Source organism: Chiloscyllium plagiosum, unplaced genomic scaffold (assembly GCF_037043375.1).
Source record: "Chiloscyllium plagiosum isolate Xiang-an unplaced genomic scaffold, Cpla_swu_hap1 HiC_scaffold_4, whole genome shotgun sequence".
In the NCBI taxonomy this organism is placed as follows: Eukaryota; Metazoa; Chordata; class Chondrichthyes; order Orectolobiformes; family Hemiscylliidae; genus Chiloscyllium; species Chiloscyllium plagiosum.
Window position 1 is genome coordinate 108,095,473 of NW_028270142.1, and position 22,934 is coordinate 108,118,406.

General features: G+C 55.9%; 6 non-coding genes across 6 annotated transcripts; all 6 read left to right on the forward strand.

Annotated features, from left to right (window-relative positions):
* Positions 1-1,066: 1,066 nt before the first annotated feature.
* trnay-gua (transfer RNA tyrosine (anticodon GUA)) lies at positions 1,067-1,156 on the forward strand. The gene is given in 2 exon segments: positions 1,067-1,103; positions 1,121-1,156. It is a non-coding gene; the product is annotated as a tRNA-Tyr (tRNA).
* A 3,636-nt stretch (positions 1,157-4,792) lies between these two features.
* On the forward strand, positions 4,793-4,882 carry trnay-gua (transfer RNA tyrosine (anticodon GUA)). Its single transcript is given in 2 exon segments — positions 4,793-4,829; positions 4,847-4,882. It is a non-coding gene; the product is annotated as a tRNA-Tyr (tRNA).
* Positions 4,883-17,212: 12,330 nt separating this feature from the next.
* trnay-gua (transfer RNA tyrosine (anticodon GUA)) lies at positions 17,213-17,302 on the forward strand. The gene is given in 2 exon segments: positions 17,213-17,249; positions 17,267-17,302. It is a non-coding gene; the product is annotated as a tRNA-Tyr (tRNA).
* Positions 17,303-18,454: 1,152 nt separating this feature from the next.
* trnay-gua (transfer RNA tyrosine (anticodon GUA)) lies at positions 18,455-18,544 on the forward strand. The gene is given in 2 exon segments: positions 18,455-18,491; positions 18,509-18,544. It is a non-coding gene; the product is annotated as a tRNA-Tyr (tRNA).
* A 2,394-nt stretch (positions 18,545-20,938) lies between these two features.
* Positions 20,939-21,028, forward strand: trnay-gua (transfer RNA tyrosine (anticodon GUA)). Its single transcript is given in 2 exon segments — positions 20,939-20,975; positions 20,993-21,028. It is a non-coding gene; the product is annotated as a tRNA-Tyr (tRNA).
* A 1,152-nt stretch (positions 21,029-22,180) lies between these two features.
* On the forward strand, positions 22,181-22,270 carry trnay-gua (transfer RNA tyrosine (anticodon GUA)). Its single transcript is given in 2 exon segments — positions 22,181-22,217; positions 22,235-22,270. It is a non-coding gene; the product is annotated as a tRNA-Tyr (tRNA).
* Positions 22,271-22,934: the final 664 nt, after the last annotated feature.

Below are 22,934 nucleotides of genomic sequence, written 5' to 3' on the forward strand. Positions count from 1 at the left end.
TCAGGACACATCAGCACACGCCCTTCCCCCTCTGCAACGAGCCAGCTGTCTCCGTGCTGCAGCTGACGGCCAGCAGGGTGCCTTTTTTTCAACACAAACGCATGAAAGCACTTTGTGCTCACTGCAACCAAATTAAGTCTTCTATCAGTCAGGCGGGGCCACCCGACGTCACCTCACGCTCGTGGTGGCTGCGCCAAGGTTGAAGTCGTTTCGACCTCCAATCAGCAATTGCCATCTCCTCAGCACTTCTTTCCTCGTCCATGTGGCCTTCCGCCTCGCCTGAGTCCACCAGCTGCCGCTGCTGCTCCTCCGACAAGTTGGTTGTTTCAGCGAGACAGGCATCAGCAATGTTTGGTCTCAGCCGTCCGACGGATGAGAGGATTTTCTGCACATCCTGGAGCGTGGCTACTCAGGATCCACTGCGGAAGAAGTCAAAGCATGGCCAGCTCACCGCCCGGGCGATTAGCTCAAATGGCAGAGTGCATGCTTGAGGTAGTGGGATCAATGCCCGCATTCTTCACTTGCTTTTAAAACTGCAAGTGCACCCACTCACTCAGCTGGTCTGCAGCAGACGGATTACCGTTTGCGTACGCCGCCTCCCTGAGAGTGGTCCCGAAAGATCAAAAGCTTCAAGCGTGAGCGACAGGCAGGTCCTGCTGTTTCAGGGTGCAGCGTAGGAAGAAAGTCGAGCTGCGCAGCGAAGGCAAACGCCTGCGGGTGAAAGTCAGCTCCTTGAAAGGATCATACAGGTGGTGGGTGAGCTGCCTGAGGTCAGCGGGCACGTCCTGGACGTGTTTGGAGGCAACTTGAACCAGTCGGTAAGCTGCGGCCCAAACCCTAACCTGACATGTACATGAAGCTGCGAGTCAGGTACTGTACCGGCAGAATCTGGCAGTTTCGGATCAGCACTCAAGACGATTTCTTCATGCCAGCACTGGCCGAAGCTGTGGAGATCAGCCATTGGCTCAGGATCTCCCAGAGTGACAGATTTTCAGGGAGGCAACGGCGTCACATTAGTGGAGGAGTGCGGCAAAGTATCAGCAAGGGAGAGCCACTGCTGGGCTCTCCTTCGATAGCTCAGCTGGTAGAGCGGAGGACTGTAGTGTGTCGCAAATCTGTCATCCTTAGGTCGCCGGTTCAATTCCGGCTCGAAGGAGCCTCGGCTGCGTTTTTGGAAAGAGTGAGCATTCACCAGCACGCGGGCCACAGCAACACAGATGAGCTGAAAACGCGACACCGCTTTCAGGACACATCAGCACACGCCCTTCCCCCTCTGCAACGAGCCAGCTGTCTCCGTGCTGCAGCTGACGGCCAGCAGGGTGCCTTTTTTTCAACACAAACGCATGAAAGCACTTTGTGCTCACTGCAACCAAATTAAGTCTTCTATCAGTCAGGCGGGGCCACCCGACGTCACCTCACGCTCGTGGTGGCTGCGCCAAGGTTGAAGTCGTTTCGACCTCCAATCAGCAATTGCCATCTCCTCAGCACTTCTTTCCTCGTCCATGTGGCCTTCCGCCTCGCCTGAGTCCACCAGCTGCCGCTGCTGCTCCTCCGACAAGTTGGTTGTTTCAGCGAGACAGGCATCAGCAATGTTTGGTCTCAGCCGTCCGACGGATGAGAGGATTTTCTGCACATCCTGGAGCGTGGCTACTCAGGATCCACTGCGGAAGAAGTCAAAGCATGGCCAGCTCACCGCCCGGGCGATTAGCTCAAATGGCAGAGTGCATGCTTGAGGTAGTGGGATCAATGCCCGCATTCTTCACTTGCTTTTAAAACTGCAAGTGCACCCACTCACTCAGCTGGTCTGCAGCAGACGGATTACCGTTTGCGTACGCCGCCTCCCTGAGAGTGGTCCCGAAAGATCAAAAGCTTCAAGCGTGAGCGACAGGCAGGTCCTGCTGTTTCAGGGTGCAGCGTAGGAAGAAAGTCGAGCTGCGCAGCGAAGGCAAACGCCTGCGGGTGAAAGTCAGCTCCTTGAAAGGATCATACAGGTGGTGGGTGAGCTGCCTGAGGTCAGCGGGCACGTCCTGGACGTGTTTGGAGGCAACTTGAACCAGTCGGTAAGCTGCGGCCCAAACCCTAACCTGACATGTACATGAAGCTGCGAGTCAGGTACTGTACCGGCAGAATCTGGCAGTTTCGGATCAGCACTCAAGACGATTTCTTCATGCCAGCACTGGCCGAAGCTGTGGAGATCAGCCATTGGCTCAGGATCTCCCAGAGTGACAGATTTTCAGGGAGGCAACGGCGTCACATTAGTGGAGGAGTGCGGCAAAGTATCAGCAAGGGAGAGCCACTGCTGGGCTCTCCTTCGATAGTTCAGCTGGTAGAGCGGAGGACTGTAGTGTGTCGCAAATCTGTCATCCTTAGGTCGCCGGTTCAATTCCGGCTCGAAGGAGCCTCGGCTGCGTTTTTGGAAAGAGTGAGCATTCACCAGCACGCGGGCCACAGCAACACAGATGAGCTGAAAACGCGACACCGCTTTCAGGACACATCAGCACACGCCCTTCCCCCTCTGCAACGAGCCAGCTGTCTCCGTGCTGCAGCTGACGGCCAGCAGGGTGCCTTTTTTTCAACACAAACGCATGAAAGCACTTTGTGCTCACTGCAACCAAATTAAGTCTTCTATCAGTCAGGCGGGGCCACCCGACGTCACCTCACGCTCGTGGTGGCTGCGCCAAGGTTGAAGTCGTTTCGACCTCCAATCAGCAATTGCCATCTCCTCAGCACTTCTTTCCTCGTCCATGTGGCCTTCCGCCTCGCCTGGGTCCACCAGCTGCCGCTGCTGCTCCTCCGACAAGTTGGTTGTTTCAGCGAGACAGGCATCAGCAATGTTTGGTCTCAGCCGTCCGACGGATGAGAGGATTTTCTGCACATCCTGGAGCGTGGCTACTCAGGATCCACTGCGGAAGAAGTCAAAGCATGGCCAGCTCACCGCCCGGGCGATTAGCTCAAATGGCAGAGTGCATGCTTGAGGTAGTGGGATCAATGCCCGCATTCTTCACTTGCTTTTAAAACTGCAAGTGCACCCACTCACTCAGCTGGTCTGCAGCAGACGGATTACCGTTTGCGTACGCCGCCTCCCTGAGAGTGGTCCCGAAAGATCAAAAGCTTCAAGCGTGAGCGACAGGCAGGTCCTGCTGTTTCAGGGTGCAGCGTAGGAAGAAAGTCGAGCTGCGCAGCGAAGGCAAACGCCTGCGGGTGAAAGTCAGCTCCTTGAAAGGATCATACAGGTGGTGGGTGAGCTGCCTGAGGTCAGCGGGCACGTCCTGGACGTGTTTGGAGGCAACTTGAACCAGTCGGTAAGCTGCGGCCCAAACCCTAACCTGACATGTACATGAAGCTGCGAGTCAGGTACTGTACCGGCAGAATCTGGCAGTTTCGGATCAGCACTCAAGACGATTTCTTCATGCCAGCACTGGCCGAAGCTGTGGAGATCAGCCATTGGCTCAGGATCTCCCAGAGTGACAGATTTTCAGGGAGGCAACGGCGTCACATTAGTGGAGGAGTGCGGCAAAGTATCAGCAAGGGAGAGCCACTGCTGGGCTCTCCTTCGATAGCTCAGCTGGTAGAGCGGAGGACTGTAGTGTGTCGCAAATCTGTCATCCTTAGGTCGCTGGTTCAATTCCGGCTCGAAGGAGCCTCGGCTGCGTTTTTGGAAAGAGTGAGCATTCACCAGCACGCGGGCCACAGCAACACAGATGAGCTGAAAACGCGACACCGCTTTCAGGACACATCAGCACACGCCCTTCCCCCTCTGCAACGAGCCAGCTGTCTCCGTGCTGCAGCTGACGGCCAGCAGGGTGCCTTTTTTTCAACACAAACGCATGAAAGCACTTTGTGCTCACTGCAACCAAATTAAGTCTTCTATCAGTCAGGCGGGGCCACCCGACGTCACCTCACGCTCGTGGTGGCTGCGCCAAGGTTGAAGTCGTTTCGACCTCCAATCAGCAATTGCCATCTCCTCAGCACTTCTTTCCTCGTCCATGTGGCCTTCCGCCTCGCCTGAGTCCACCAGCTGCCGCTGCTGCTCCTCCGACAAGTTGGTTGTTTCAGCGAGACAGGCATCAGCAATGTTTGGTCTCAGCCGTCCGACGGATGAGAGGATTTTCTGCACATCCTGGAGCGTGGCTACTCAGGATCCACTGCGGAAGAAGTCAAAGCATGGCCAGCTCACCGCCCGGGCGATTAGCTCAAATGGCAGAGTGCATGCTTGAGGTAGTGGGATCAATGCCCGCATTCTTCACTTGCTTTTAAAACTGCAAGTGCACCCACTCACTCAGCTGGTCTGCAGCAGACGGATTACCGTTTGCGTACGCCGCCTCCCTGAGAGTGGTCCCGAAAGATCAAAAGCTTCAAGCGTGAGCGACAGGCAGGTCCTGCTGTTTCAGGGTGCAGCGTAGGAAGAAAGTCGAGCTGCGCAGCGAAGGCAAACGCCTGCGGGTGAAAGTCAGCTCCTTGAAAGGATCATACAGGTGGTGGGTGAGCTGCCTGAGGTCAGCGGGCACGTCCTGGACGTGTTTGGAGGCAACTTGAACCAGTCGGTAAGCTGCGGCCCAAACCCTAACCTGACATGTACATGAAGCTGCGAGTCAGGTACTGTACCGGCAGAATCTGGCAGTTTCGGATCAGCACTCAAGACGATTTCTTCATGCCAGCACTGGCCGAAGCTGTGGAGATCAGCCATTGGCTCAGGATCTCCCAGAGTGACAGATTTTCAGGGAGGCAACGGCGTCACATTAGTGGAGGAGTGCGGCAAAGTATCAGCAAGGGAGAGCCACTGCTGGGCTCTCCTTCGATAGCTCAGCTGGTAGAGCGGAGGACTGTAGTGTGTCGCAAATCTGTCATCCTTAGGTCGCCGGTTCAATTCCGGCTCGAAGGAGCCTCGGCTGCGTTTTTGGAAAGAGTGAGCATTCACCAGCACGCGGGCCACAGCAACACAGATGAGCTGAAAACGCGACACCGCTTTCAGGACACATCAGCACACGCCCTTCCCCCTCTGCAACGAGCCAGCTGTCTCCGTGCTGCAGCTGACGGCCAGCAGGGTGCCTTTTTTTCAACACAAACACATGAAAGCACTTTGTGCTCACTGCAACCAAATTAAGTCTTCTATCAGTCAGGCGGGGCCACCCGACGTCACCTCACGCTCGTGGTGGCTGCGCCAAGGTTGAAGTCGTTTCGACCTCCAATCAGCAATTGCCATCTCCTCAGCACTTCTTTCCTCGTCCATGTGGCCTTCCGCCTCGCCTGAGTCCACCAGCTGCCGCTGCTGCTCCTCCGACAAGTTGGTTGTTTCAGCGAGACAGGCATCAGCAATGTTTGGTCTCAGCCGTCCGACGGATGAGAGGATTTTCTGCACATCCTGGAGCGTGGCTACTCAGGATCCACTGCGGAAGAAGTCAAAGCATGGCCAGCTCACCGCCCGGGCGATTAGCTCAAATGGCAGAGTGCATGCTTGAGGTAGTGGGATCAATGCCCGCATTCTTCACTTGCTTTTAAAACTGCAAGTGCACCCACTCACTCAGCTGGTCTGCAGCAGACGGATTACCGTTTGCGTACGCCGCCTCCCTGAGAGTGGTCCCGAAAGATCAAAAGCTTCAAGCGTGAGCGACAGGCAGGTCCTGCTGTTTCAGGGTGCAGCGTAGGAAGAAAGTCGAGCTGCGCAGCGAAGGCAAACGCCTGCGGGTGAAAGTCAGCTCCTTGAAAGGATCATACAGGTGGTGGGTGAGCTGCCTGAGGTCAGCGGGCACGTCCTGGACGTGTTTGGAGGCAACTTGAACCAGTCGGTAAGCTGCGGCCCAAACCCTAACCTGACATGTACATGAAGCTGCGAGTCAGGTACTGTACCGGCAGAATCTGGCAGTTTCGGATCAGCACTCAAGACGATTTCTTCATGCCAGCACTGGCCGAAGCTGTGGAGATCAGCCATTGGCTCAGGATCTCCCAGAGTGACAGATTTTCAGGGAGGCAACGGCGTCACATTAGTGGAGGAGTGCGGCAAAGTATCAGCAAGGGAGAGCCACTGCTGGGCTCTCCTTCGATAGCTCAGCTGGTAGAGCGGAGGACTGTAGTGTGTCGCAAATCTGTCATCCTTAGGTCGCTGGTTCAATTCCGGCTCGAAGGAGCCTCGGCTGTGTTTTTGGAAAGAGTGAGCATTCACCAGCACGCGGGCCACAGCAACACAGATGAGCTGAAAACGCGACACCGCTTTCAGGACACATCAGCACACGCCCTTCCCCCTCTGCAACGAGCCAGCTGTCTCCGTGCTGCAGCTGACGGCCAGCAGGGTGCCTTTTTTTCAACACAAACGCATGAAAGCACTTTGTGCTCACTGCAACCAAATTAAGTCTTCTATCAGTCAGGCGGGGCCACCCGACGTCACCTCACGCTCGTGGTGGCTGCGCCAAGGTTGAAGTCGTTTCGACCTCCAATCAGCAATTGCCATCTCCTCAGCACGTCTTTCCTCGTCCATGTGGCCTTCCGCCTCGCCTGAGTCCACCAGCTGCCGCTGCTGCTCCTCCGACAAGTTGGTTGTTTCAGCGAGACAGGCATCAGCAATGTTTGGTCTCAGCCGTCCGACGGATGAGAGGATTTTCTGCACATCCTGGAGCGTGGCTACTCAGGATCCACTGCGGAAGAAGTCAAAGCATGGCCAGTTCACCGACCGGGCGATTAGCTCAAATGGCAGAGTGCATGCGTGAGGTAGTGGGATCAATGCCCGCATTCTTCACTTGCTTTTAAAACTGCAAGTGCACCCACTCACTCAGCTGGTCTGCAGCAGACGGATTACCGTTTGCGTACGCCGCCTCCCTGAGAGTGGTCCCGAAAGATCAAAAGCTTCAAGCGTGAGCGACAGGCAGGTCCTGCTGTTTCAGGGTGCAGCGTAGGAAGAAAGTCGAGCTGCGCAGCGAAGGCAAACGCCTGCGGGTGAAAGTCAGCTCCTTGAAAGGATCATACAGGTGGTGGGTGAGCTGCCTGAGGTCAGCGGGCACGTCCTGGACGTGTTTGGAGGCAACTTGAACCAGTCGGTAAGCTGCGGCCCAAACCCTAACCTGACATGTACATGAAGCTGCGAGTCAGGTACTGTACCGGCAGAATCTGGCAGTTTCGGATCAGCACTCAAGACGATTTCTTCATGCCAGCACTGGCCGAAGCTGTGGAGATCAGCCATTGGCTCAGGATCTCCCAGAGTGACAGATTTTCAGGGAGGCAACGGCGTCACATTAGTGGAGGAGTGCGGCAAAGTATCAGCAAGGGAGAGCCACTGCTGGGCTCTCCTTCGATAGCTCAGCTGGTAGAGCGGAGGACTGTAGTGTGTCGCAAATCTGTCATCCTTAGGTCGCTGGTTCAATTCCGGCTCGAAGGAGCCTCGGCTGCGTTTTTGGAAAGAGTGAGCATTCACCAGCACGCGGGCCACAGCAACACAGATGAGCTGAAAACGCGACACCGCTTTCAGGACACATCAGCACACGCCCTTCCCCCTCTGCAACGAGCCAGCTGTCTCCGTGCTGCAGCTGACGGCCAGCAGGGTGCCTTTTTTTCAACACAAACGCATGAAAGCACTTTGTGCTCACTGCAACCAAATTAAGTCTTCTATCAGTCAGGCGGGGCCACCCGACGTCACCTCACGCTCGTGGTGGCTGCGCCAAGGTTGAAGTCGTTTCGACCTCCAATCAGCAATTGCCATCTCCTCAGCACGTCTTTCCTCGTCCATGTGGCCTTCCGCCTCGCCTGAGTCCACCAGCTGCCGCTGCTGCTCCTCCGACAAGTTGGTTGTTTCAGCGAGACAGGCATCAGCAATGTTTGGTCTCAGCCGTCCGACGGATGAGAGGATTTTCTGCACATCCTGGAGCGTGGCTACTCAGGATCCACTGCGGAAGAAGTCAAAGCATGGCCAGTTCACCGACCGGGCGATTAGCTCAAATGGCAGAGTGCATGCGTGAGGTAGTGGGATCAATGCCCGCATTCTTCACTTGCTTTTAAAACTGCAAGTGCACCCACTCACTCAGCTGGTCTGCAGCAGACGGATTACCGTTTGCGTACGCCGCCTCCCTGAGAGTGGTCCCGAAAGATCAAAAGCTTCAAGCGTGAGCGACAGGCAGGTCCTGCTGTTTCAGGGTGCAGCGTAGGAAGAAAGTCGAGCTGCGCAGCGAAGGCAAACGCCTGCGGGTGAAAGTCAGCTCCTTGAAAGGATCATACAGGTGGTGGGTGAGCTGCCTGAGGTCAGCGGGCACGTCCTGGACGTGTTTGGAGGCAACTTGAACCAGTCGGTAAGCTGCGGCCCAAACCCTAACCTGACATGTACATGAAGCTGCGAGTCAGGTACTGTACCGGCAGAATCTGGCAGTTTCGGATCAGCACTCAAGACGATTTCTTCATGCCAGCACTGGCCGAAGCTGTGGAGATCAGCCATTGGCTCAGGATCTCCCAGAGTGACAGATTTTCAGGGAGGCAACGGCGTCACATTAGTGGAGGAGTGCGGCAAAGTATCAGCAAGGGAGAGCCACTGCTGGGCTCTCCTTCGATAGCTCAGCTGGTAGAGCGGAGGACTGTAGTGTGTCGCAAATCTGTCATCCTTAGGTCGCTGGTTCAATTCCGGCTCGAAGGAGCCTCGGCTGCGTTTTTGGAAAGAGTGAGCATTCACCAGCACGCGGGCCACAGCAACACAGATGAGCTGAAAACGCGACACCGCTTTCAGGACACATCAGCACACGCCCTTCCCCCTCTGCAACGAGCCAGCTGTCTCCGTGCTGCAGCTGACGGCCAGCAGGGTGCCTTTTTTTCAACACAAACGCATGAAAGCACTTTGTGCTCACTGCAACCAAATTAAGTCTTCTATCAGTCAGGCGGGGCCACCCGACGTCACCTCACGCTCGTGGTGGCTGCGCCAAGGTTGAAGTCGTTTCGACCTCCAATCAGCAATTGCCATCTCCTCAGCACGTCTTTCCTCGTCCATGTGGCCTTCCGCCTCGCCTGAGTCCACCAGCTGCCGCTGCTGCTCCTCCGACAAGTTGGTTGTTTCAGCGAGACAGGCATCAGCAATGTTTGGTCTCAGCCGTCCGACGGATGAGAGGATTTTCTGCACATCCTGGAGCGTGGCTACTCAGGATCCACTGCGGAAGAAGTCAAAGCATGGCCAGTTCACCGACCGGGCGATTAGCTCAAATGGCAGAGTGCATGCGTGAGGTAGTGGGATCAATGCCCGCATTCTTCACTTGCTTTTAAAACTGCAAGTGCACCCACTCACTCAGCTGGTCTGCAGCAGACGGATTACCGTTTGCGTACGCCGCCTCCCTGAGAGTGGTCCCGAAAGATCAAAAGCTTCAAGCGTGAGCGACAGGCAGGTCCTGCTGTTTCAGGGTGCAGCGTAGGAAGAAAGTCGAGCTGCGCAGCGAAGGCAAACGCCTGCGGGTGAAAGTCAGCTCCTTGAAAGGATCATACAGGTGGTGGGTGAGCTGCCTGAGGTCAGCGGGCACGTCCTGGACGTGTTTGGAGGCAACTTGAACCAGTCGGTAAGCTGCGGCCCAAACCCTAACCTGACATGTACATGAAGCTGCGAGTCAGGTACTGTACCGGCAGAATCTGGCAGTTTCGGATCAGCACTCAAGACGATTTCTTCATGCCAGCACTGGCCGAAGCTGTGGAGATCAGCCATTGGCTCAGGATCTCCCAGAGTGACAGATTTTCAGGGAGGCAACGGCGTCACATTAGTGGAGGAGTGCGGCAAAGTATCAGCAAGGGAGAGCCACTGCTGGGCTCTCCTTCGATAGCTCAGCTGGTAGAGCGGAGGACTGTAGTGTGTCGCAAATCTGTCATCCTTAGGTCGCTGGTTCAATTCCGGCTCGAAGGAGCCTCGGCTGCGTTTTTGGAAAGAGTGAGCATTCACCAGCACGCGGGCCACAGCAACACAGATGAGCTGAAAACGCGACACCGCTTTCAGGACACATCAGCACACGCCCTTCCCCCTCTGCAACGAGCCAGCTGTCTCCGTGCTGCAGCTGACGGCCAGCAGGGTGCCTTTTTTTCAACACAAACGCATGAAAGCACTTTGTGCTCACTGCAACCAAATTAAGTCTTCTATCAGTCAGGCGGGGCCACCCGACGTCACCTCACGCTCGTGGTGGCTGCGCCAAGGTTGAAGTCGTTTCGACCTCCAATCAGCAATTGCCATCTCCTCAGCACGTCTTTCCTCGTCCATGTGGCCTTCCGCCTCGCCTGAGTCCACCAGCTGCCGCTGCTGCTCCTCCGACAAGTTGGTTGTTTCAGCGAGACAGGCATCAGCAATGTTTGGTCTCAGCCGTCCGACGGATGAGAGGATTTTCTGCACATCCTGGAGCGTGGCTACTCAGGATCCACTGCGGAAGAAGTCAAAGCATGGCCAGTTCACCGACCGGGCGATTAGCTCAAATGGCAGAGTGCATGCGTGAGGTAGTGGGATCAATGCCCGCATTCTTCACTTGCTTTTAAAACTGCAAGTGCACCCACTCACTCAGCTGGTCTGCAGCAGACGGATTACCGTTTGCGTACGCCGCCTCCCTGAGAGTGGTCCCGAAAGATCAAAAGCTTCAAGCGTGAGCGACAGGCAGGTCCTGCTGTTTCAGGGTGCAGCGTAGGAAGAAAGTCGAGCTGCGCAGCGAAGGCAAACGCCTGCGGGTGAAAGTCAGCTCCTTGAAAGGATCATACAGGTGGTGGGTGAGCTGCCTGAGGTCAGCGGGCACGTCCTGGACGTGTTTGGAGGCAACTTGAACCAGTCGGTAAGCTGCGGCCCAAACCCTAACCTGACATGTACATGAAGCTGCGAGTCAGGTACTGTACCGGCAGAATCTGGCAGTTTCGGATCAGCACTCAAGACGATTTCTTCATGCCAGCACTGGCCGAAGCTGTGGAGATCAGCCATTGGCTCAGGATCTCCCAGAGTGACAGATTTTCAGGGAGGCAACGGCGTCACATTAGTGGAGGAGTGCGGCAAAGTATCAGCAAGGGAGAGCCACTGCTGGGCTCTCCTTCGATAGCTCAGCTGGTAGAGCGGAGGACTGTAGTGTGTCGCAAATCTGTCATCCTTAGGTCGCTGGTTCAATTCCGGCTCGAAGGAGCCTCGGCTGCGTTTTTGGAAAGAGTGAGCATTCACCAGCACGCGGGCCACAGCAACACAGATGAGCTGAAAACGCGACACCGCTTTCAGGACACATCAGCACACGCCCTTCCCCCTCTGCAACGAGCCAGCTGTCTCCGTGCTGCAGCTGACGGCCAGCAGGGTGCCTTTTTTTCAACACAAACGCATGAAAGCACTTTGTGCTCACTGCAACCAAATTAAGTCTTCTATCAGTCAGGCGGGGCCACCCGACGTCACCTCACGCTCGTGGTGGCTGCGCCAAGGTTGAAGTCGTTTCGACCTCCAATCAGCAATTGCCATCTCCTCAGCACGTCTTTCCTCGTCCATGTGGCCTTCCGCCTCGCCTGAGTCCACCAGCTGCCGCTGCTGCTCCTCCGACAAGTTGGTTGTTTCAGCGAGACAGGCATCAGCAATGTTTGGTCTCAGCCGTCCGACGGATGAGAGGATTTTCTGCACATCCTGGAGCGTGGCTACTCAGGATCCACTGCGGAAGAAGTCAAAGCATGGCCAGTTCACCGACCGGGCGATTAGCTCAAATGGCAGAGTGCATGCGTGAGGTAGTGGGATCAATGCCCGCATTCTTCACTTGCTTTTAAAACTGCAAGTGCACCCACTCACTCAGCTGGTCTGCAGCAGACGGATTACCGTTTGCGTACGCCGCCTCCCTGAGAGTGGTCCCGAAAGATCAAAAGCTTCAAGCGTGAGCGACAGGCAGGTCCTGCTGTTTCAGGGTGCAGCGTAGGAAGAAAGTCGAGCTGCGCAGCGAAGGCAAACGCCTGCGGGTGAAAGTCAGCTCCTTGAAAGGATCATACAGGTGGTGGGTGAGCTGCCTGAGGTCAGCGGGCACGTCCTGGACGTGTTTGGAGGCAACTTGAACCAGTCGGTAAGCTGCGGCCCAAACCCTAACCTGACATGTACATGAAGCTGCGAGTCAGGTACTGTACCGGCAGAATCTGGCAGTTTCGGATCAGCACTCAAGACGATTTCTTCATGCCAGCACTGGCCGAAGCTGTGGAGATCAGCCATTGGCTCAGGATCTCCCAGAGTGACAGATTTTCAGGGAGGCAACGGCGTCACATTAGTGGAGGAGTGCGGCAAAGTATCAGCAAGGGAGAGCCACTGCTGGGCTCTCCTTCGATAGCTCAGCTGGTAGAGCGGAGGACTGTAGTGTGTCGCAAATCTGTCATCCTTAGGTCGCTGGTTCAATTCCGGCTCGAAGGAGCCTCGGCTGCGTTTTTGGAAAGAGTGAGCATTCACCAGCACGCGGGCCACAGCAACACAGATGAGCTGAAAACGCGACACCGCTTTCAGGACACATCAGCACACGCCCTTCCCCCTCTGCAACGAGCCAGCTGTCTCCGTGCTGCAGCTGACGGCCAGCAGGGTGCCTTTTTTTCAACACAAACGCATGAAAGCACTTTGTGCTCACTGCAACCAAATTAAGTCTTCTATCAGTCAGGCGGGGCCACCCGACGTCACCTCACGCTCGTGGTGGCTGCGCCAAGGTTGAAGTCGTTTCGACCTCCAATCAGCAATTGCCATCTCCTCAGCACGTCTTTCCTCGTCCATGTGGCCTTCCGCCTCGCCTGAGTCCACCAGCTGCCGCTGCTGCTCCTCCGACAAGTTGGTTGTTTCAGCGAGACAGGCATCAGCAATGTTTGGTCTCAGCCGTCCGACGGATGAGAGGATTTTCTGCACATCCTGGAGCGTGGCTACTCAGGATCCACTGCGGAAGAAGTCAAAGCATGGCCAGTTCACCGACCGGGCGATTAGCTCAAATGGCAGAGTGCATGCGTGAGGTAGTGGGATCAATGCCCGCATTCTTCACTTGCTTTTAAAACTGCAAGTGCACCCACTCACTCAGCTGGTCTGCAGCAGACGGATTACCGTTTGCGTACGCCGCCTCCCTGAGAGTGGTCCCGAAAGATCAAAAGCTTCAAGCGTGAGCGACAGGCAGGTCCTGCTGTTTCAGGGTGCAGCGTAGGAAGAAAGTCGAGCTGCGCAGCGAAGGCAAACGCCTGCGGGTGAAAGTCAGCTCCTTGAAAGGATCATACAGGTGGTGGGTGAGCTGCCTGAGGTCAGCGGGCACGTCCTGGACGTGTTTGGAGGCAACTTGAACCAGTCGGTAAGCTGCGGCCCAAACCCTAACCTGACATGTACATGAAGCTGCGAGTCAGGTACTGTACCGGCAGAATCTGGCAGTTTCGGATCAGCACTCAAGACGATTTCTTCATGCCAGCACTGGCCGAAGCTGTGGAGATCAGCCATTGGCTCAGGATCTCCCAGAGTGACAGATTTTCAGGGAGGCAACGGCGTCACATTAGTGGAGGAGTGCGGCAAAGTATCAGCAAGGGAGAGCCACTGCTGGGCTCTCCTTCGATAGCTCAGCTGGTAGAGCGGAGGACTGTAGTGTGTCGCAAATCTGTCATCCTTAGGTCGCTGGTTCAATTCCGGCTCGAAGGAGCCTCGGCTGCGTTTTTGGAAAGAGTGAGCATTCACCAGCACGCGGGCCACAGCAACACAGATGAGCTGAAAACGCGACACCGCTTTCAGGACACATCAGCACACGCCCTTCCCCCTCTGCAACGAGCCAGCTGTCTCCGTGCTGCAGCTGACGGCCAGCAGGGTGCCTTTTTTTCAACACAAACGCATGAAAGCACTTTGTGCTCACTGCAACCAAATTAAGTCTTCTATCAGTCAGGCGGGGCCACCCGACGTCACCTCACGCTCGTGGTGGCTGCGCCAAGGTTGAAGTCGTTTCGACCTCCAATCAGCAATTGCCATCTCCTCAGCACGTCTTTCCTCGTCCATGTGGCCTTCCGCCTCGCCTGAGTCCACCAGCTGCCGCTGCTGCTCCTCCGACAAGTTGGTTGTTTCAGCGAGACAGGCATCAGCAATGTTTGGTCTCAGCCGTCCGACGGATGAGAGGATTTTCTGCACATCCTGGAGCGTGGCTACTCAGGATCCACTGCGGAAGAAGTCAAAGCATGGCCAGTTCACCGACCGGGCGATTAGCTCAAATGGCAGAGTGCATGCGTGAGGTAGTGGGATCAATGCCCGCATTCTTCACTTGCTTTTAAAACTGCAAGTGCACCCACTCACTCAGCTGGTCTGCAGCAGACGGATTACCGTTTGCGTACGCCGCCTCCCTGAGAGTGGTCCCGAAAGATCAAAAGCTTCAAGCGTGAGCGACAGGCAGGTCCTGCTGTTTCAGGGTGCAGCGTAGGAAGAAAGTCGAGCTGCGCAGCGAAGGCAAACGCCTGCGGGTGAAAGTCAGCTCCTTGAAAGGATCATACAGGTGGTGGGTGAGCTGCCTGAGGTCAGCGGGCACGTCCTGGACGTGTTTGGAGGCAACTTGAACCAGTCGGTAAGCTGCGGCCCAAACCCTAACCTGACATGTACATGAAGCTGCGAGTCAGGTACTGTACCGGCAGAATCTGGCAGTTTCGGATCAGCACTCAAGACGATTTCTTCATGCCAGCACTGGCCGAAGCTGTGGAGATCAGCCATTGGCTCAGGATCTCCCAGAGTGACAGATTTTCAGGGAGGCAACGGCGTCACATTAGTGGAGGAGTGCGGCAAAGTATCAGCAAGGGAGAGCCACTGCTGGGCTCTCCTTCGATAGCTCAGCTGGTAGAGCGGAGGACTGTAGTGTGTCGCAAATCTGTCATCCTTAGGTCGCTGGTTCAATTCCGGCTCGAAGGAGCCTCGGCTGCGTTTTTGGAAAGAGTGAGCATTCACCAGCACGCGGGCCACAGCAACACAGATGAGCTGAAAACGCGACACCGCTTTCAGGACACATCAGCACACGCCCTTCCCCCTCTGCAACGAGCCAGCTGTCTCCGTGCTGCAGCTGACGGCCAGCAGGGTGCCTTTTTTTCAACACAAACGCATGAAAGCACTTTGTGCTCACTGCAACCAAATTAAGTCTTCTATCAGTCAGGCGGGGCCACCCGACGTCACCTCACGCTCGTGGTGGCTGCGCCAAGGTTGAAGTCGTTTCGACCTCCAATCAGCAATTGCCATCTCCTCAGCACGTCTTTCCTCGTCCATGTGGCCTTCCGCCTCGCCTGAGTCCACCAGCTGCCGCTGCTGCTCCTCCGACAAGTTGGTTGTTTCAGCGAGACAGGCATCAGCAATGTTTGGTCTCAGCCGTCCGACGGATGAGAGGATTTTCTGCACATCCTGGAGCGTGGCTACTCAGGATCCACTGCGGAAGAAGTCAAAGCATGGCCAGTTCACCGACCGGGCGATTAGCTCAAATGGCAGAGTGCATGCGTGAGGTAGTGGGATCAATGCCCGCATTCTTCACTTGCTTTTAAAACTGCAAGTGCACCCACTCACTCAGCTGGTCTGCAGCAGACGGATTACCGTTTGCGTACGCCGCCTCCCTGAGAGTGGTCCCGAAAGATCAAAAGCTTCAAGCGTGAGCGACAGGCAGGTCCTGCTGTTTCAGGGTGCAGCGTAGGAAGAAAGTCGAGCTGCGCAGCGAAGGCAAACGCCTGCGGGTGAAAGTCAGCTCCTTGAAAGGATCATACAGGTGGTGGGTGAGCTGCCTGAGGTCAGCGGGCACGTCCTGGACGTGTTTGGAGGCAACTTGAACCAGTCGGTAAGCTGCGGCCCAAACCCTAACCTGACATGTACATGAAGCTGCGAGTCAGGTACTGTACCGGCAGAATCTGGCAGTTTCGGATCAGCACTCAAGACGATTTCTTCATGCCAGCACTGGCCGAAGCTGTGGAGATCAGCCATTGGCTCAGGATCTCCCAGAGTGACAGATTTTCAGGGAGGCAACGGCGTCACATTAGTGGAGGAGTGCGGCAAAGTATCAGCAAGGGAGAGCCACTGCTGGGCTCTCCTTCGATAGCTCAGCTGGTAGAGCGGAGGACTGTAGTGTGTCGCAAATCTGTCATCCTTAGGTCGCTGGTTCAATTCCGGCTCGAAGGAGCCTCGGCTGCGTTTTTGGAAAGAGTGAGCATTCACCAGCACGCGGGCCACAGCAACACAGATGAGCTGAAAACGCGACACCGCTTTCAGGACACATCAGCACACGCCCTTCCCCCTCTGCAACGAGCCAGCTGTCTCCGTGCTGCAGCTGACGGCCAGCAGGGTGCCTTTTTTTCAACACAAACGCATGAAAGCACTTTGTGCTCACTGCAACCAAATTAAGTCTTCTATCAGTCAGGCGGGGCCACCCGACGTCACCTCACGCTCGTGGTGGCTGCGCCAAGGTTGAAGTCGTTTCGACCTCCAATCAGCAATTGCCATCTCCTCAGCACGTCTTTCCTCGTCCATGTGGCCTTCCGCCTCGCCTGAGTCCACCAGCTGCCGCTGCTGCTCCTCCGACAAGTTGGTTGTTTCAGCGAGACAGGCATCAGCAATGTTTGGTCTCAGCCGTCCGACGGATGAGAGGATTTTCTGCACATCCTGGAGCGTGGCTACTCAGGATCCACTGCGGAAGAAGTCAAAGCATGGCCAGTTCACCGACCGGGCGATTAGCTCAAATGGCAGAGTGCATGCGTGAGGTAGTGGGATCAATGCCCGCATTCTTCACTTGCTTTTAAAACTGCAAGTGCACCCACTCACTCAGCTGGTCTGCAGCAGACGGATTACCGTTTGCGTACGCCGCCTCCCTGAGAGTGGTCCCGAAAGATCAAAAGCTTCAAGCGTGAGCGACAGGCAGGTCCTGCTGTTTCAGGGTGCAGCGTAGGAAGAAAGTCGAGCTGCGCAGCGAAGGCAAACGCCTGCGGGTGAAAGTCAGCTCCTTGAAAGGATCATACAGGTGGTGGGTGAGCTGCCTGAGGTCAGCGGGCACGTCCTGGACGTGTTTGGAGGCAACTTGAACCAGTCGGTAAGCTGCGGCCCAAACCCTAACCTGACATGTACATGAAGCTGCGAGTCAGGTACTGTACCGGCAGAATCTGGCAGTTTCGGATCAGCACTCAAGACGATTTCTTCATGCCAGCACTGGCCGAAGCTGTGGAGATCAGCCATTGGCTCAGGATCTCCCAGAGTGACAGATTTTCAGGGAGGCAACGGCGTCACATTAGTGGAGGAGTGCGGCAAAGTATCAGCAAGGGAGAGCCACTGCTGGGCTCTCCTTCGATAGCTCAGCTGGTAGAGCGGAGGACTGTAGTGTGTCGCAAATCTGTCATCCTTAGGTCGCCGGTTCAATTCCGGCTCGAAGGAGCCTCGGCTGCGTTTTTGGAAAGAGTGAGCATTCACCAGCACGCGGGCCACAGCAACACAGATGAGCTGAAAACGCGACACCGCTTTCAGGACACATCAGCACACGCCCTTCCCCCTCTGCAACGAGCCAGCTGTCTCCGTGCTGCAGCTGACGGCCAGCAGGGTGCCTTTTTTTCAACACAAACGCATGAAAGCACTTTGTGCTCACTGCAACCAAATTAAGTCTTCTATCAGTCAGGCGGGGCCACCCGACGTCACCTCACGCTCGTGGTGGCTGCGCCAAGGTTGAAGTCGTTTCGACCTCCAATCAGCAATTGCCATCTCCTCAGCACTTCTTTCCTCGTCCATGTGGCCTTCCGCCTCGCCTGAGTCCACCAGCTGCCGCTGCTGCTCCTCCGACAAGTTGGTTGTTTCAGCGAGACAGGCATCAGCAATGTTTGGTCTCAGCCGTCCGACGGATGAGAGGATTTTCTGCACATCCTGGAGCGTGGCTACTCAGGATCCACTGCGGAAGAAGTCAAAGCATGGCCAGCTCACCGCCCGGGCGATTAGCTCAAATGGCAGAGTGCATGCTTGAGGTAGTGGGATCAATGCCCGCATTCTTCACTTGCTTTTAAAACTGCAAGTGCACCCACTCACTCAGCTGGTCTGCAGCAGACGGATTACCGTTTGCGTACGCCGCCTCCCTGAGAGAGGTCCCGAAAGATCAAAAGCTTCAAGCGTGAGCGACAGGCAGGCCCTGCTGTTTCAGGGTGCAGCGTAGGAAGAAAGTCGAGCTGCGCAGCGAAGGCAAACGCCTGCGGGTGAAAGTCAGCTCCTTGAAAGGATCATACAGGTGGTGGGTGAGCTGCCTGAGGTCAGCGGGCACGTCCTGGACGTGTTTGGAGGCAACTTGAACCAGTCGGTAAGCTGCGGCCCAAACCCTAACCTGACATGTACATGAAGCTGCGAGTCAGGTACTGTACCGGCAGAATCTGGCAGTTTCGGATCAGCACTCAAGACGATTTCTTCATGCCAGCACTGGCCGAAGCTGTGGAGATCAGCCATTGGCTCAGGATCTCCCAGAGTGACAGATTTTCAGGGAGGCAACGGCGTCACATTAGTGGAGGAGTGCGGCAAAGTATCAGCAAGGGAGAGCCACTGCTGGGCTCTCCTTCGATAGCTCAGCTGGTAGAGCGGAGGACTGTAGTGTGTCGTAAATCTGTCATCCTTAGGTCGCCGGTTCAATTCCGGCTCGAAGGAGCCTCGGCTGCGTTTTTGGAAAGAGTGAGCATTCACCAGCACGCGGGCCACAGCAACACAGATGAGCTGAAAACGCGACACCGCTTTCAGGACACATCAGCACACGCCCTTCCCCCTCTGCAACGAGCCAGCTGTCTCCGTGCTGCAGCTGACGGCCAGCAGGGTGCCTTTTTTTCAACACAAACGCATGAAAGCACTTTGTGCTCACTGCAACCAAATTAAGTCTTCTATCAGTCAGGCGGGGCCACCCGACGTCACCTCACGCTCGTGGTGGCTGCGCCAAGGTTGAAGTCGTTTCGACCTCCAATCAGCAATTGCCATCTCCTCAGCACTTCTTTCCTCGTCCATGTGGCCTTCCGCCTCGCCTGAGTCCACCAGCTGCCGCTGCTGCTCCTCCGACAAGTTGGTTGTTTCAGCGAGACAGGCATCAGCAATGTTTGGTCTCAGCCGTCCGACGGATGAGAGGATTTTCTGCACATCCTGGAGCGTGGCTACTCAGGATCCACTGCGGAAGAAGTCAAAGCATGGCCAGCTCACCGCCCGGGCGATTAGCTCAAATGGCAGAGTGCATGCTTGAGGTAGTGGGATCAATGCCCGCATTCTTCACTTGCTTTTAAAACTGCAAGTGCACCCACTCACTCAGCTGGTCTGCAGCAGACGGATTACCGTTTGCGTACGCCGCCTCCCTGAGAGAGGTCCCGAAAGATCAAAAGCTTCAAGCGTGAGCGACAGGCAGGCCCTGCTGTTTCAGGGTGCAGCGTAGGAAGAAAGTCGAGCTGCGCAGCGAAGGCAAACGCCTGCGGGTGAAAGTCAGCTCCTTGAAAGGATCATACAGGTGGTGGGTGAGCTGCCTGAGGTCAGCGGGCACGTCCTGGACGTGTTTGGAGGCAACTTGAACCAGTCGGTAAGCTGCGGCCCAAACCCTAACCTGACATGTACATGAAGCTGCGAGTCAGGTACTGTACCGGCAGAATCTGGCAGTTTCGGATCAGCACTCAAGACGATTTCTTCATGCCAGCACTGGCCGAAGCTGTGGAGATCAGCCATTGGCTCAGGATCTCCCAGAGTGACAGATTTTCAGGGAGGCAACGGCGTCACATTAGTGGAGGAGTGCGGCAAAGTATCAGCAAGGGAGAGCCACTGCTGGGCTCTCCTTCGATAGCTCAGCTGGTAGAGCGGAGGACTGTAGTGTGTCGCAAATCTGTCATCCTTAGGTCGCTGGTTCAATTCCGGCTCGAAGGAGCCTCGGCTGTGTTTTTGTAAAGAGTGAGCATTCACCAGCACGCGGGCCACAGCAACACAGATGAGCTGAAAACGCGACACCGCTTTCAGGACACATCAGCACACGCCCTTCCCCCTCTGCAACGAGCCAGCTGTCTCCGTGCTGCAGCTGACGGCCAGCAGGGTGCCTTTTTTTCAACACAAACGCATGAAAGCACTTTGTGCTCACTGCAACCAAATTAAGTCTTCTATCAGTCAGGCGGGGCCACCCGACGTCACCTCACGCTCGTGGTGGCTGCGCCAAGGTTGAAGTCGTTTCGACCTCCAATCAGCAATTGCCATCTCCTCAGCACGTCTTTCCTCGTCCATGTGGCCTTCCGCCTCGCCTGAGTCCACCAGCTGCCGCTGCTGCTCCTCCGACAAGTTGGTTGTTTCAGCGAGACAGGCATCAGCAATGTTTGGTCTCAGCCGTCCGACGGATGAGAGGATTTTCTGCACATCCTGGAGCGTGGCTACTCAGGATCCACTGCGGAAGAAGTCAAAGCATGGCCAGTTCACCGACCGGGCGATTAGCTCAAATGGCAGAGTGCATGCGTGAGGTAGTGGGATCAATGCCCGCATTCTTCACTTGCTTTTAAAACTGCAAGTGCACCCACTCACTCAGCTGGTCTGCAGCAGACGGATTACCGTTTGCGTACGCCGCCTCCCTGAGAGTGGTCCCGAAAGATCAAAAGCTTCAAGCGTGAGCGACAGGCAGGTCCTGCTGTTTCAGGGTGCAGCGTAGGAAGAAAGTCGAGCTGCGCAGCGAAGGCAAACGCCTGCGGGTGAAAGTCAGCTCCTTGAAAGGATCATACAGGTGGTGGGTGAGCTGCCTGAGGTCAGCGGGCACGTCCTGGACGTGTTTGGAGGCAACTTGAACCAGTCGGTAAGCTGCGGCCCAAACCCTAACCTGACATGTACATGAAGCTGCGAGTCAGGTACTGTACCGGCAGAATCTGGCAGTTTCGGATCAGCACTCAAGACGATTTCTTCATGCCAGCACTGGCCGAAGCTGTGGAGATCAGCCATTGGCTCAGGATCTCCCAGAGTGACAGATTTTCAGGGAGGCAACGGCGTCACATTAGTGGAGGAGTGCGGCAAAGTATCAGCAAGGGAGAGCCACTGCTGGGCTCTCCTTCGATAGCTCAGCTGGTAGAGCGGAGGACTGTAGTGTGTCGCAAATCTGTCATCCTTAGGTCGCCGGTTCAATTCCGGCTCGAAGGAGCCTCGGCTGCGTTTTTGGAAAGAGTGAGCATTCACCAGCACGCGGGCCACAGCAACACAGATGAGCTGAAAACGCGACACCGCTTTCAGGACACATCAGCACACGCCCTTCCCCCTCTGCAACGAGCCAGCTGTCTCCGTGCTGCAGCTGACGGCCAGCAGGGTGCCTTTTTTTCAACACAAACGCATGAAAGCACTTTGTGCTCACTGCAACCAAATTAAGTCTTCTATCAGTCAGGCGGGGCCACCCGACGTCACCTCACGCTCGTGGTGGCTGCGCCAAGGTTGAAGTCGTTTCGACCTCCAATCAGCAATTGCCATCTCCTCAGCACGTCTTTCCTCGTCCATGTGGCCTTCCGCCTCGCCTGAGTCCACCAGCTGCCGCTGCTGCTCCTCCGACAAGTTGGTTGTTTCAGCGAGACAGGCATCAGCAATGTTTGGTCTCAGCCGTCCGACGGATGAGAGGATTTTCTGCACATCCTGGAGCGTGGCTACTCAGGATCCACTGCGGAAGAAGTCAAAGCATGGCCAGTTCACCGACCGGGCGATTAGCTCAAATGGCAGAGTGCATGCGTGAGGTAGTGGGATCAATGCCCGCATTCTTCACTTGCTTTTAAAACTGCAAGTGCACCCACTCACTCAGCTGGTCTGCAGCAGACGGATTACCGTTTGCGTACGCCGCCTCCCTGAGAGTGGTCCCGAAAGATCAAAAGCTTCAAGCGTGAGCGACAGGCAGGTCCTGCTGTTTCAGGGTGCAGCGTAGGAAGAAAGTCGAGCTGCGCAGCGAAGGCAAACGCCTGCGGGTGAAAGTCAGCTCCTTGAAAGGATCATACAGGTGGTGGGTGAGCTGCCTGAGGTCAGCGGGCACGTCCTGGACGTGTTTGGAGGCAACTTGAACCAGTCGGTAAGCTGCGGCCCAAACCCTAACCTGACATGTACATGAAGCTGCGAGTCAGGTACTGTACCGGCAGAATCTGGCAGTTTCGGATCAGCACTCAAGACGATTTCTTCATGCCAGCACTGGCCGAAGCTGTGGAGATCAGCCATTGGCTCAGGATCTCCCAGAGTGACAGATTTTCAGGGAGGCAACGGCGTCACATTAGTGGAGGAGTGCGGCAAAGTATCAGCAAGGGAGAGCCACTGCTGGGCTCTCCTTCGATAGCTCAGCTGGTAGAGCGGAGGACTGTAGTGTGTCGCAAATCTGTCATCCTTAGGTCGCCGGTTCAATTCCGGCTCGAAGGAGCCTCGGCTGCGTTTTTGGAAAGAGTGAGCATTCACCAGCACGCGGGCCACAGCAACACAGATGAGCTGAAAACGCGACACCGCTTTCAGGACACATCAGCACACGCCCTTCCCCCTCTGCAACGAGCCAGCTGTCTCCGTGCTGCAGCTGACGGCCAGCAGGGTGCCTTTTTTTCAACACAAACGCATGAAAGCACTTTGTGCTCACTGCAACCAAATTAAGTCTTCTATCAGTCAGGCGGGGCCACCCGACGTCACCTCACGCTCGTGGTGGCTGCGCCAAGGTTGAAGTCGTTTCGACCTCCAATCAGCAATTGCCATCTCCTCAGCACTTCTTTCCTCGTCCATGCCGCTGCTGCTCCTCCGACAAGTTGGTTGTTTCAGCGAGACAGGCATCAGCAATGTTTGGTCTCAGCCGTCCGACGGATGAGAGGATTTTCTGCACATCCTGGAGCGTGGCTACTCAGGATCCACTGCGGAAGAAGTCAAAGCATGGCCAGCTCACCGCCCGGGCGATTAGCTCAAATGGCAGAGTGCATGCTTGAGGTAGTGGGATCAATGCCCGCATTCTTCACTTGCTTTTAAAACTGCAAGTGCACCCACTCACTCAGCTGGTCTGCAGCAGACGGATTACCGTTTGCGTACGCCGCCTCCCTGAGAGTGG